General features: G+C 41.1%; 1 non-coding gene across 1 annotated transcript; it reads left to right on the top strand.

Moving 5' to 3' along the window:
- The first annotated feature begins 576 nt into the window (after nt 1-576).
- LOC148580126 (small nucleolar RNA R71) lies at nt 577-680 on the top strand. Its single transcript, XR_015896591.1, has one exon. It is a non-coding gene; the product is annotated as a small nucleolar RNA R71 (small nucleolar RNA).
- The last annotated feature ends 13,161 nt before the right edge of the window (nt 681-13,841 follow it).

Raw genomic sequence — 13,841 nt, 5'->3', positions numbered from 1 at the left:
TGGCCATGATATGAATGTGGAGAGGTGTTGTTATTGGGATGTTGATATGGTCTAGATGTGAAGTGTTGGTGAGCTGCATTGTTTGGATTTGGGCGCCTTTGATCAAGGCTTTGGTCTTGTTGATTTCCCTACCCAAAGTTTGGGTGATTCCTCCATCCAGGGTTGTAATTCTTGGAGTATGGATCATGGTTCTGCCTAGGTGAATTCCCAATGTAGTTGGCTTGCTCCTAACTACCCTCTGCTTCTTCATTCATTCCTTCTTGGGTTATTGATGAAGTGGAGATTGCTGCTACTTGGTTTCTCTCCATCTTCTTGGTGAGGTCAGCCAACTGCTGGGTAATGAGCTTGTTTTGGGCCAACAGAGCATCTACATTGTTTAGCTCCATTACTCCTCTTGTGTTCCCTCTTTCGAAAGCGTAGAAGTAGTCATTCTCTGCTACTGTTTCAATGACATCTATAGCCTCCTCAATGGTTTTCTTCTTGTTCAAAGATCCTTCGGATGAATGGTCTACAGCCTTCTTTGACTCATAAGAGAGCCCTTCATAGAAAATGTGCCGCTGCACCCATTCGTTGAACATGTCAGGTGGACACCTCCTTGTCAGGTCCTTAAACCTCTCCCATGCCTCATATAGAGTTTCACCATCTTGTTGCCTGAAGGTCTGGACCTCAGCTCTCAGCCTATTGATTCTTTGAGGAGGGTAAAATCTTGCTAAGAATTTGTTCACCACGTCTTCCCAAGTTGTCAAGCTTTCCCTTGGGAAAGATTCCAGCCACTTGGCTGCCTTATCCCTGAGTGAGAATGGAAATAAAAGCAGTCTATAGGCGTCAGGATGAACACAATTAGACTTCACTGTGTCACATATTCTCAGGAAGGTGGTTAAATGTTGATTTGGGTCCTCTTGGACACTTCCTCCGAACGAACAGTTGTTCTGCACAAGGGTGATGAGCTGTGGCTTCAGTTCAAAATTGTTGGCATGGATGGTTGGCTTTTGAATGCTACTCCCACAGTTTCCTGGGTTTGGGTTGATGTAAGAGCCTAAAACTCTTCTATCCTCCCCAGCATGATTTGCTCGACCTCTTCCGCCATGGTTGTGAGCCTCTTCTTCATGATGGTTTTCCATGTTTTCTTCCATGTTTGGTTCAAAGTATTCCTCAAAGTGTTCCTCCTCTTCTTCAGCACCAACTACACGTTTGTCTCTTGCTTCCCTTCTTAGTCTAAGGAAGGTTCTCTCAGGTTCAGAATCAAAGGAAGTTGAAGCTCCGCTTCTTCTCCCTGTCATACAACCAACAAGTACAAGCAAAGAGAATAGGTGCAGAAAGTATATCTGTCAGAATTACTGTTAGTGTGAGTGATGCAATATATCAAACAGTTAGTGGGTTAGTGAGATGAAATGTAAATAACAAAGTAAAAAAAGAAGGGGGAAGGGAAGAAATTAACTAAAACAGGAAGTAATTAACTCAAACAAAATTTTAAATCAAACAAAAATAAAATGCTCAATCTAGTTATCCTCCAATCTAATCATTGTTGATGCACAATCAATCCCCGGCAACGGCGCCATAAACTTGATGCACGAAAAACTTGTCTCATAACAAATTTTCTTCGGCAAGTGTACCGAATTTGTCGTCAAGTAAAAACTCACAATAGAGTGAGGTCGAATCCCACAAGGATTGATTGATCAAGCAACTTTAATTAGATGAATGTTCTAGTTGAGCGAATCAGAAATTGAGTTGAGAATTGCAGAAAATTAAATGGCGGGAAAGTAAATGGCAGAAAGTAAATTGCAAAATCTTAAATGGGAATGGGGGAATTACTCATAAATGTAAATGACAGAAATTAAAGAGAATGGGTAAGATCAGAAATGGGGAATTCATTGGGCTTAGGAGATGTTGCATTCTCCGGATCAATCTCATTTTCATCTCTTCCACAATCAATGCACTCATTGATCTCCTTGGCAATCTTAAGTGATTGAATTACAATTTCTTGTAATTAAATCTCTCAAATCCTGATCAATAGCCAATTCCTTGGTCAATTGCTCATGAGAAGAGATGAAGTATGGTCACTGATTATACCACATGCATTTCCCAAATCAAGTATTGAGAGGATTATAGTCACATATCCATCCAAACCCAATTTGGTCCAGCATGAGAAAGCATTTCTAGCTTGATCTCTTCATTCCTCTTCCAAGGTTCAGAAGAGATCCAAGTATGAATAGTTTCTTTTCCAAGATCACTATCCAATTGGATGAAGATCGAAAGCTTTCAAGTAAAATCAAGAGAAAAGATGGAAGAAGAATAATGAAAATTAGTATTGATCCATCAAATTACAACAGAGCTCCCTAACCCAATGAAAGGGGTTTAGTTGTTCATAGCTCTAGAAAATGAAAACAAAGATGGAGAATACATAATGAAAACAAGAAGTGTAGAGAAAGTAAATACAGGAAGTCGTTCTATGCTATTTTCCAACTCCCGGAACTCTCCAAAATAATTCAAAGCTACTCCTATATATACTACTCTTCTCATATTCTAGTTGGCTCTTCAAGTCTTGGGCCTTTGGATCTTGAATTTGAAGCAGTTCTTTTCTTCATTTGGGCTTGGCTTTACTTGCAGAGAGAAAGTGTGAAGTGGGCAGAGACTTGAGCTCAGGGCGTTAGGGGTGTTAACGTTTAGTGAAAATATGAGTTCGAGAACATTAGTGACAATCAACTTTCTCACTAACGTTTCCTCTAGGTCCTTTGCACACGTTATTGGGGCTTAACTTTCCCAATAACGTTGAAAAGCCCCCATTGCTCCTACGTTAGAGCCCACGTTAACTTAGTTAATGTGGCTCTTTAACGTGGGCTTGCCATCCTTCGAGAACGTTAGTGACACTCAACATTGTCACTAACGTTCCAATGTGCCCCCATGTCTCACGTTAGAGCCCACGTTAACTTAGTTAACATAGCTCTTTAACGTGGCATTGCTTAGCCATTCCCAACGTTAGTGACAATGTTGAGTGTCACTAATGTTGGCTCATCTTTTACTCATCCACGTTAGCTTCCACGTTAACTAAGTTAACGTGGGAGTTAACGTGGCTCATAGTGGCTTGTGTGGCTCCTTCCAACGTTAGTGACAATGTTGAGTGTCACTAACATTGGCCATCACCTTCTTCTCTCACGTTAGCCTCCACGTTAACTAAGTTGACGTGGAAGTTAACGTGGCTCCTTGGGGTTGTGTGGTTGCTTCCAACGTTAGTGACAATGTTGGGTGTCACTAACGTTGTCGACCACTCTTGCCTCTTCACGTTAGCTTCCACGTTAACCAAGGAGTTAACGTGGCATTGTGCACTTAGGCAAACGTTAGTGACAATGTTGTATGTCACTAACGTTTGCTTCTTTTCCCCTTTTTAACGTTAGAGGCCACGTTAACTAAGTTAACGTGGACTCTAACGTGGCCACTTGTGAGTATTGGCCAACATTAGTGATAATGTTAAGTGTCACTAACGTTGGCTCAAATTCCCTTCTTCACATTAGAGTTCACGTTAACTTAGTTAACGTGACTCTTAACGTGGGTAATGATGGCTTCGAGAGCGTTATTGGCAGTCACTTTTCTCATTAACTCTGCAAGTTACCTCACATTCCTTGCTTCCTTTGGTCCTGAAATCAGGCAATAGAGTGCATCAAAGTTCTAGTCCAAGTCATGGGTAATGCAGCATACAATTTGTCACTAAACTCATGCAAAATCCTCATGAAATGATGTAAAATGCACAATGTATGCTTGAATCCAAGTGTAAGTGAATATCTACCCAAAACTACCTTATTTCCTAAGAGAATGCATGAAACTACCCTAAAAACAGTAAAGAAAAGGTCAGTGAAACTGGCCAAAATGCCCTGGCATCAGGGACCAATTGTTGGCTTTGTTGGTGTTGAAGAGATGGTGGAGGTTGTGGTTGATTCACTTGGAGTTGCTTTAGAAGACTTGTCATCTCACACAAGGTCTTGGTAAGGTTGGCAGTCTCACCACTAGAAGAGATTTCATTCACGGCCTTTGGGTGGTTGATTCTCCGTCTAGCATGTTGAGTGGATTCGGCCAAGTCGGTAATGAGTTGCCATGCCTCCTCCGCCATCCTATACTTTGACAAAGAACCGTTGCTTGAGGCATCCAATAGATTCTTATCTTGCTCCCTCATGCCTTGGCACACATAGCTAAGCAATACTTGAGTGTCAATCATGTGGTTTGGACATGAGTTAAGAAGTTTGCGAAACCATTCCCAATATTCGTATAGGGTTTCCATTTCATCTTGTACAATACATGAGATTTCCTTCCTTAGCTTGTCCGTCATTTCTACGGGCATGAATTTATCAAGGAATTCTCTTCTAAGAAAGTCCTAATCGGAGACAACATCACTAGGCAAGATATAAAACCACTCCTTGGCTCTTCCCTCAAGAGAGAAAGGAAAGCCAAACAACCATATGGCTACTTCATCGGATCCTTCCCGCCTAGTGGTTGAGCATACACTATGAAAGTCCTTGAGGTGTCTAACTGATCTTGTGCGGGAAGTCCATGGAACTTTGGTAGAAGATTGATGAGAGCGGTCTTGAGTTCAAAGTTTGCATTCAAGTTTGGATGAAGCACATGAAGAGGTTGGAGAACAAAGTCCGGTGCACCCACTTCCTTGAGAGTAACTCTCCCTGGAGCGGCCATATTGTCAACACCTAGATCAAAAGAAGAACTATTAGTAGTATCAACGGAAGAGTAGTTAGTGCCTTCTTTGGATGACGGTGATATGGTAAAAACCTTTTCACCTTTCTCAAAGTCTAACCGCCTCCGAGCTTGCCTAATATGAAGCAAAGTTCTTTCAATTTCCGAATCAAACGGTGCTAAGCTCGGATTCGGTTGTGAACGCGTCATACAATGAAGGAGATAAGAAGCCCATGACATCAAGTGGTATTTAAGCAAAGATTAATCCTAACTAACAATCAAACAAACAAACAATCAAGAGAGAAATGCAAGTATCCACATATTAACATATTCACACTAACCAATAGAATGGCACACATAAGCAAATTTCCCGACAACGGCGCCATTTTGATGAACGTAACATTCTTATGCCGGTTAGAAATTAGCAATGAATCCAATCGTGAGTATAGTCTAACCAACACACAAATATTGCATCAAACAATTCTAAAATCTATGACCGAGAGTATCAATCCCGGGTCATTCTCCCTAGGAATTCCCTTAGAATGCTCATCATTGATTAGGAAGTCTTTTGTGGTTTTGAGAGTTGGTGCAAGAATTCAAGTTAACAAAAGTAAACAACAATTAATTGAGATAAGAGCCTTGGCTAAGGGTAAGTATTAGAAGTTCCATCATTATAGTTTCCTTCAATTGTGAAAAGAGTTGATTATTGCTTCACTTAGTTAACCCTCTAATAATGGAGGAAAGTCAAATGAGAGTAACTAACTTGAGTCACAAGTCCTAATCTCACCCTAGGAAAGTCTAGCTTTAGTGCACTCCAAGTCAATTAGCAATTCTCAATTCCTAATCAACAATTGATATCCACAACTCAAGTGTCTCCCATAACTCAACCCCTAAGCCAAGTAAGAGAAATCTACTCCATAACTAGGGTTGTCATTATCACAAACAATTGGTAGGCAATCATAGAAGACATGATGTAATTGAGAAAAAAGAATTGAATTGAAGCTATCTAATCCAAGCAATCTTCAACAATCAAGCAATTGAATAAAATTCCTCAATTCATTAACCAAAATTCAAAGTAACAAAGTCACAAATCTAGATCCAAATGAATGAATAAAAATAGCACTTAATTGAGAGTAGAAGAAGAGTAGATCTACAACTTGCATCAAAGTAAAAGTTAATTAGCAATGGATCTAACCAAGAATTCCAAGGAGAATTGCAATGGAGAGAGTAAAATCCTAGAGAGAAGTTGGAGTTTCTCTCTCTAAAAAAAATGTAACTAACTACCCAAAATATCTAGAATTATCACTAATTGTCCCAACCCCCTAATCCTTGGTCTTCTTAAGCTTTTCCCTCTAGAATTCTGCCCCAAAACAGGGCCTGCAACTGCCTGAAATCACTGGTCACGTTTTGTTCTTAAAAAATCACGTGCGCCCTTCGGCGTGTACGCGCACAGTACGCGTACGCGTCCATGGGATTTTTCGCAAAATTCATATTTCTGGACTTTACTATGAGTTTGTGTGTTTTTCTGTGATTTCAGGTATTTTCTGGCTGAAATTGAGGGAGCTAAGCAAAAATCTGATTCAGGCTGAAAAAGGAATGCTGATGTTGTTGGATTCTGACCTCCCTGCACTCAAAGTGGATTTTCTGGAGTTGCAGAACTTCAAATGGCGCACTTCAAATTGCATTGGAAAGTAGACATCCAGGGCTTTCCAGCAATATATAGTAGTCCATACTTTGCTCAAGGATAGAGGACGTAAACTTGCGTTCAACCCCAGTTCCATGCTACTGTCTGGCATCCAGCGCCAGAAACAAGTTACAAGTTGGAGTTCAACGCCAGAAAAGGATCCAAAGCTGGCGTTGAACGCCCAAAACAGCCCTATGCACGTGATTAGCTTAAGTCTCAGCCCCAGCACACACCAAGTGGGCCCCAGAAGTGGATTTCTGCACCATCCATCTTAGTTTACTCATTTTCTGTAAACCTAGTTTACTAGTCTAGTATTTAAACAACTTTTAGAGACTTGTTTTGTATCTCATGACATTTTAGATCTGAACTTTGTACCTTTTGACGGCATGAGTCTCTAAACTCCATTGTTGGGGGTGAGGAGCTTTGCTGTGTCTCGATGAATTAATGCAAGTATTTCTGTTTTCCATTCAAACATGCGTGTTCCTATCTAAGATATCCATTCGAACTTCAATATGAATGTGATGAACGTGACAATCATCATCATTCCTCCACGAATGCGTGCCTGACAACCACTTACGTTCCACCATAGAATGAATGAATATCTCTTAGATCTCTTAATCGAAATCTTCGTGGTATAAGCTAGATTGATGGCAACATTCAAGAGAATCCGGAAAGTCTAAACCTTGTCTGTGGTATTCCGAGTAGGATTCAGGGATTGAATGACTATGACGAGCTTCAAACTCGCGAGTGCTGGGTGTAGTGACAGATGCAAAAGGATAGTAAATCCTATTCTGGTACGACTGAGAACCTGCAAATGATTAGACGTGCGGTGACAGCGCACCTGGACCCTTTTCACTGGAAGGATGGATGGTAGCCATTGACAACGGTGATCCCCCAACACACAGCTTGCCATAGGAGGACGTGCATGTGTGAATCAGAAAACAGAGGAAAGCAGAATTTCAGAAGACAAAGCATCTCCAAAACTCCAACATACTCTCCATCAGTGCATACAAGTATAATTTGTGTTCTGCCCTTTTATTCCTTGCAATCAAATTTGATAAGTGAATTATTTTATTGGTTTCCTGACTAAGAGTTACAAGATAACCATAGATTGCTTCAAGCCAACAATCTCCGTGGGATCGACCCTTACTCACGTAAAGTATTACTTGGACGACTCAGTGCACTTGCTGGTTAGTGGTACGAGTTGTAAAAAGTGTGATTTACAATTCGTGCACCAAGTTTTTGGCGCCGTTGCCGGGGATTGTTTGAGTTTGAACAACTGACAGTGAATCTTGTTGCTTAGATTAGGAAATTTTTGTCTTTTGGGTCAGAGTCTTTTATTTTCTTTTCAAAAATTTTTCAAAAATAATTTTTCTATTAAATCTCGTGCCAAACTTTAAGTTTGGTGTTTTCTGGTTGGTTTTCCTTTGTTTTTCAAAAATTTTATTTTGGTTTTCTAAAAATTTTAAGTTTGGTGTTCCTTCTTCATGTTCTTGTGTTCTTGCGAGTCTTCAAAGTGTTCTTGAGTTTTCCTTGCGTCTTGATCTTAAATTTTTTAAGTTTGGTGTTCCTTGGTGTTTTCCCTCCAGAATTTTCGAAAACAAGGAGCATTAGATCTAAAAATTTTAAATCTTGGGCTATCTTATTGTTTCTCTCTTTCCTCTTTAAATTCAAAAATATCTTTTCTCTCTATTTTTAAAAACAAATTTTCGAAAATTATTTTTTAAAATTCAGATTTTTTTTCAAAATTTAAAATCTTTTTCAATTCATAACTTTTTCAAAACTTCCTAACCACTTTCTCTCTCCTCATTTTTTTCGAAAATCTTCACCTATTTTTATTTATTTTATTTTAATTTATTTTATATTTGAAATAATTAAATAAATAAATAAATAAATAAAAATAAATTTTTTATTTTACATCATCTCCCTTTCTCCATCATGGATCTAAGTGGAAATGAACAGTCCACCCAGGACTCAGGGGTCATATGCTAACCCCTCTACTGCTTCATATGTGAGTAGTATCTGCATACCCTCCATTGGAGTCAGTAGCTTTGAGTTGAATCCTCAGCTCATTATCATGGTGCAGCAAAGCTGCCAGTATTCCGGTCTTCCACAGGAAGAACCTACAGAGTTTCTGGCACAGTTTTTACAAATTGCTGACACAGTACATGATAAGAAAGTAGATCAGGATGTCTACAGATTATTACTATTTCCATTTGCTGTAAAAGACCAAGCCAAGAGGTGGTTAAATAACCAACCTAAGGCTAGCATAAGGACATGGAAACAGCTGACAGAAAAATTCCTGAATCAATACTTTCCTCCAAAACGGATGACACAGCTAAGGCTGGACATCCAAGGCTTTAAACAAGGAGATAATGAATCCCTTTATGATGCCTGGGAGAGATACAGAGAGATGCTACGAAAATGCCCCTCTGAAATGTTTTCAGAGTGGGTTCAGTTAGACATCTTCTATTATGGGCTTACAGAAAGAGCTCAGATCTCTTTAGATTGCTCAGCTGGTGGATCCATCTATATGAGAAAGACAATTGAAGAAGCTCAAGAGCTCATTGATACAGTTGCTAGAAATCAGCATCTGTACCTAAGCAGTGACTCTTCCATGAAAGAAGAGGCTAAAACAGTAACTGCTGAACTCAGTCCTGCAGAGCAAGCTGCTGAATTCAATCAGCAATTGGATTTTCTAACAAAGCAGTTGGTTGAATTCAAGGATAAACTACAAGAGACAAGGATGGCTAACATAAACATGGAAGTACAATTAAAGCAAACAAAGCAGCAACTTTCAAAACAAATAACAGAAGAATGCTAAGCAGTTCAATTAAGAAGTGGGAAAGCACTAAATACCCCACTTCAAAGCAGCAGGAAACCAAGAAATGAGCAAACCACCCAAAATCCATCTGAGGACAGTAAGAGCCCAGGGAAAAATAATTCTGGCATTTTGGGTGGAAGGCTGGCGCTGAACGCCTAGACCATGCTCAGGACTGGCGTTCAACGCCAGAAACAAGCAAGGATCTGGCGTTGAACGCCCAAAAGAAGCACAGTTCTGGCGTTCAAACGCCAAGAACAGATGAGGAGCTGGCGTCTAACATCACTCCAGCTTCTAACTCTGGCACTCAATTGCCAGTGAGGGATCAGACACACACAAGTGCTGATAACAACCCATCTAAAAAGGCTTCTTCAACTACTTCTGTAGGAAATAAACTTACAGCAACTAAGGTTGAGGAATATAAAGCCAAGATACCTTATCCTCAAAAACTCTGCCAAGAGGAGCAGGATAAGCAATTCGCTCACTTTGCAGATTATCTCAGGACTTTTGAAATAAAGATTCCATTTGCAGAGGCACTTGAGCAAATACTTTCTTATGCCAAGTTTATGAAAGAGATCTTGAGTGATAAGAAGGATTGGAGAGAAACTGAAAGAGTTCTCCTCACTGAAGAATGCAGTGCAGTCATTTTGAAAAGCTTTCCTGAAAAGCTTAAAGACCTTGGGAGTTTTCTGATACCATGCACATTAGAAGGTAATTGCACCAAGACAGCTTTATGTGATCTTGGGGCAAGCATCAACCTAATACCTGCATCCACTATCAGAAAGCTTGGTTTAACTGAAGAAGTTAAACCAAGCCGGATATGTCTCCAACTTGCTGATGGCTCCATTAAATACCCATCAGGCGTGATTGAAGACATGATTGTCAGAGTTGGGCCATTCGCCTTTCCCACTGACTTTGTAGTGCTGGAAATGGAGGAGTACAAGAGTGCCACTCTCATTCTAGGAAGACCCTTCCTAGCAACTGGACGAACTCTCATTGATGTCCAACAGGGGGAAATAACCCTGAGAGTCAATGATGATGAGTTTAAGTTGAATGCTGTCAAAGCCACGCAGCATCCAGACACATCAAAAGACTGCATGAAAGTTGATCTTATTGACTCTTTGGTAGAAGAGATCAACATGGCTGTGAGTCTCGAATCAGAGTTGGAAGACATCTTTAAAGATGTTCAGCCTGATTTGGAGGATTCAGAGGAAATGAAAGAGCCTCTGAAATTTCCTCTGGAAGAGGAAAAACCTCCTAAACCCGAGCTCAAACCATTACCACCATCCCTGAAATATGCATTTCTGGGAGAAGGTGACGCTTTTCCAGTGATCATAAGCTCTGCTTTAAATCCACAGGAAGAGGAAGCACTTATTCAAGTGCTAAGGACACACAAGACAGCTCTTGGGTGGTCCATTGGTGACCTTAAGGGCATAAGCCCAGCTAGATGCATGCACAAAATCTTACTGGAGGATAATGCTAAACCAGTGATTCAACCACAGAGGCGGCTAAATCCAGCCATGAAGGAAGTGGTGCAGAAAGAGGTCACCAAATTACTAGAGGCTGGGATCATTTATCCTATTTCTGATAGCCCCTGGGTGAGCCCTGTTCAAGTTGTCCCCAAAAAGGGGGGCATGACAGTGGTTCATAATGAAAAGAATGAACTGGTTCCTACAAGAACAGTTACAGGGTGGCGCATGTGTATTGACTACAGAAGGCTCAATACAGTCACCAGAAAGGATCATTTTCCTTTACCGTTCATAGACCAGATGCTAGAAAGACTGGCAGGTCAAGATTATTACTGCTTTTTGGATGGCTACTCAGGCTATAACTAGATTGCAGTAGATCCCCAGGATCAAGAGAAAACAGCATTCACATGTCCATCTGGAGTGTTTGCTTATAGAAGGATGCCATTTGGGCTGTGTAATGCACCTGCAACCTTCCAGAGATGCATGCTCTCTATTTTCTCTGATATGGTGGAAAAATTTCTGGAAGTCTTCATGGATGACTTCTCAGTATATGGAGACTCATTCAGCTCCTGTCTTAATCACCTGAAACTAGTTCTGAAAAGATGCCAAGAGACCAACCTGGTTTTAAACTGGGAAAAATGTCACTTTATGGTGATTGAAGGGATTGTCCTTGGGCATAAAATTTCAAACAAGGGAATAGAGGTGGATCAAGCAAAAATAGAGGTGATTGAAAAATTACCACCACCTGCCAATGTTAAGGCAATCAGAAGCTTTCTGGGGCATGCAGGATTCTATAGGAGGTTTAAAAAGGATTTTTCAAAAATTGCAAAACCTCTGAGCAATCTGCTAGCTGCTGACACGCCATTTGTGTTTGACACAGAGTGTCTGCAGGCGTTTGAAACGCTGAAAGCCAAGCTGGTCACAGCACCAGTTATTTTTGCACCAGACTGGACATTACCATTTGAGCTAATGTGTGATGCCAGTGATCACGCCATTGGTGCAGTACTGGGACAGAGGCATGACAAGCTTCTGCATGTCATTTATTATGCTAGCCACGTTTTAAATGATGCCCAAAAAAATTACACAACCACAAAAAAAGAATTGCTTGCAGTGGTTTATGCCATTGACAAGTTTAGATCATACTTAGTAGGATCAAAGGTGACTGTGTATACTGACCATGCTGCTCTTAAATATCTACTCACAAAGCAGGATTCAAAACCCAGGCTCATAAGATGGGTGTTGCTTCTGCAAGAGTTTGATATAGAAATAAGAGACAGAAAAGGGACAGAAAACCAAGTGGCTAATTATCTGTCCCGGATAGAGCCAGTAGAAGGGACGTCCCTCCCCTCTCTTGAGATCTCTGAGACCTTTCCGGATGAGCATTTATTTGCCATTCAGGAAGCACCATGGTTTGCAGACATTGTGAACTATAAAGCTGCAAGGTTCATACCCAAAGATTACAACAGGCAACAAAAGGAAAAACTAATTACTGATGCAAAGTACTACTTGTGGGATGAACCCTATCTCTTTAAGAGATGTGCAGACGGAATAATCCAGAGATGTGTGCCTAGAGAAGAAGCACAGAGGATCCTATGGCATTGCCATGGATCACAATATGGAGGCCATTTCGGAGGTGAGCGGACAGCCACCAAGGTCCTCCGATGTGGTTTCTATTGGCCCACTCTCTATAGAGATTCCCAAGAGTTTGTACGTAACTGTGACAGTTGCCAAAGAGCTGGTAATCTGCCCCATAGTTACGCCATGCCTCAACAAGGAGTCTTGGAGATTGAGTTGTTTGACATATGGGGAATTGACTTCATGGGACTTTTCCCACCATCATACTCAAACACTTACATTCTGGTGGCAGTTGACTACGTATCAAAATGGGTAGAGGTCGTTGCCACACCCACCAATGATACTAAAACAGTGCTGAAGTTCCTCCAGAAATATATCTTCAGCAGGTTTGGGGTGCCTAGAGTACTAATCAGTGATGGGGGCACTCACTTCTGCAACAAACAGCTTTACTCTGCCATGGTCCGGTATGGGATTCGCCACAAGGTGGCGACTCCATATCATCCACAGACTAATGGGCAAGCTGAAGTCTTTAACAGAGAGCTAAAAAGAATCCTAGAACGGACTGTAAGTACCCGTAGAAAGGATTGGGCAAGAAGCTTGGATGATGCTTTGTGGGCATACAGAACAGCATTCAAGACTCCTATAGGGACCTCTCCATACCAACTTGTGTATGGTAAGGCATGTCACCTGCCCGTGGAACTGGAACATAAAGCCTACTGGGCAACCAGATTCCTAAACTTTGATGCCAAATTAGCTGGAGAAAAAAGATTGCTCCAGCTAAATGAGCTAGAGGAATTCGGATTCACGGCTTTCGAAAATGCCAAGCTTTGTAAAGAAAAATAAAAAAAGTGGCATGACAGAAAGCTGTCATCTAGAATCTTTGAACCAGGACAAAAGGTCCTGTTGTTTAACTCTAGGCTCAGGCTATTCCCCGGGAAACTGAAGTCCCGGTGGAGGGGACCATATGTGATTACAAGTGTATCACCATATGGTTATGTGGAGCTTCAAGATATTGATTCTGATAAGAAGTTCATTGTTAATGGACAGAGAATCAAGCACTATCTTGAAGGCAATGTTGAGCAAGAGTGCTCAAGGCTGAAGCTAGATTAAAAGCTCAGCAAGGTCCAGCTAAAGACAATAAAGAAGTGCTTGCTGGGAGGCAACCCAGCCATGGGGCATCACTTCCTCTAAGCATTTCGCCCTATTCTTGATTTTATTTATTTATATAAGGTTCACTGATACTAAGGTAAAGAGTCAATTGTATAAGTTCACAGGGCTACAGAAGGATTCTGCACACAAAACAAAGAAAAAGAGCTCACTGGCAAGAAAACGCCAGTAAAAGTCTGTTTTGGGCGTTCAACGCCCAAAAGAAGCATCCACTGGGCGTTGAATGCCAGTAAGGATAGCCATCTGGACGTTGAACGCCAGAAAGAAGCTCCTTCTGGGCGTTTAACGCCAGATTTACAGCGTCCTGGGCATTCAGAAAAACGCCCAGTGACAAAGGAGTTCCTGGCATTCAACGCCAGAAAGAAGCAATAGCTGGGCGTTGAACGCCCAGGAGAGGCAGCATTTGGGTGTTGAACGCCCAAAACATGCAGCGTTTGGGCTTTCAAAC

Source organism: Arachis ipaensis, chromosome B10 (genome assembly GCF_059453495.1).
Source record: "Arachis ipaensis isolate K30076 ecotype BB chromosome B10, ASM5945349v1, whole genome shotgun sequence".
NCBI lineage: Eukaryota > Viridiplantae > Streptophyta > Magnoliopsida > Fabales > Fabaceae > Arachis > Arachis ipaensis.
This window is presented reverse-complemented; position numbering and strand designations above follow the sequence as displayed.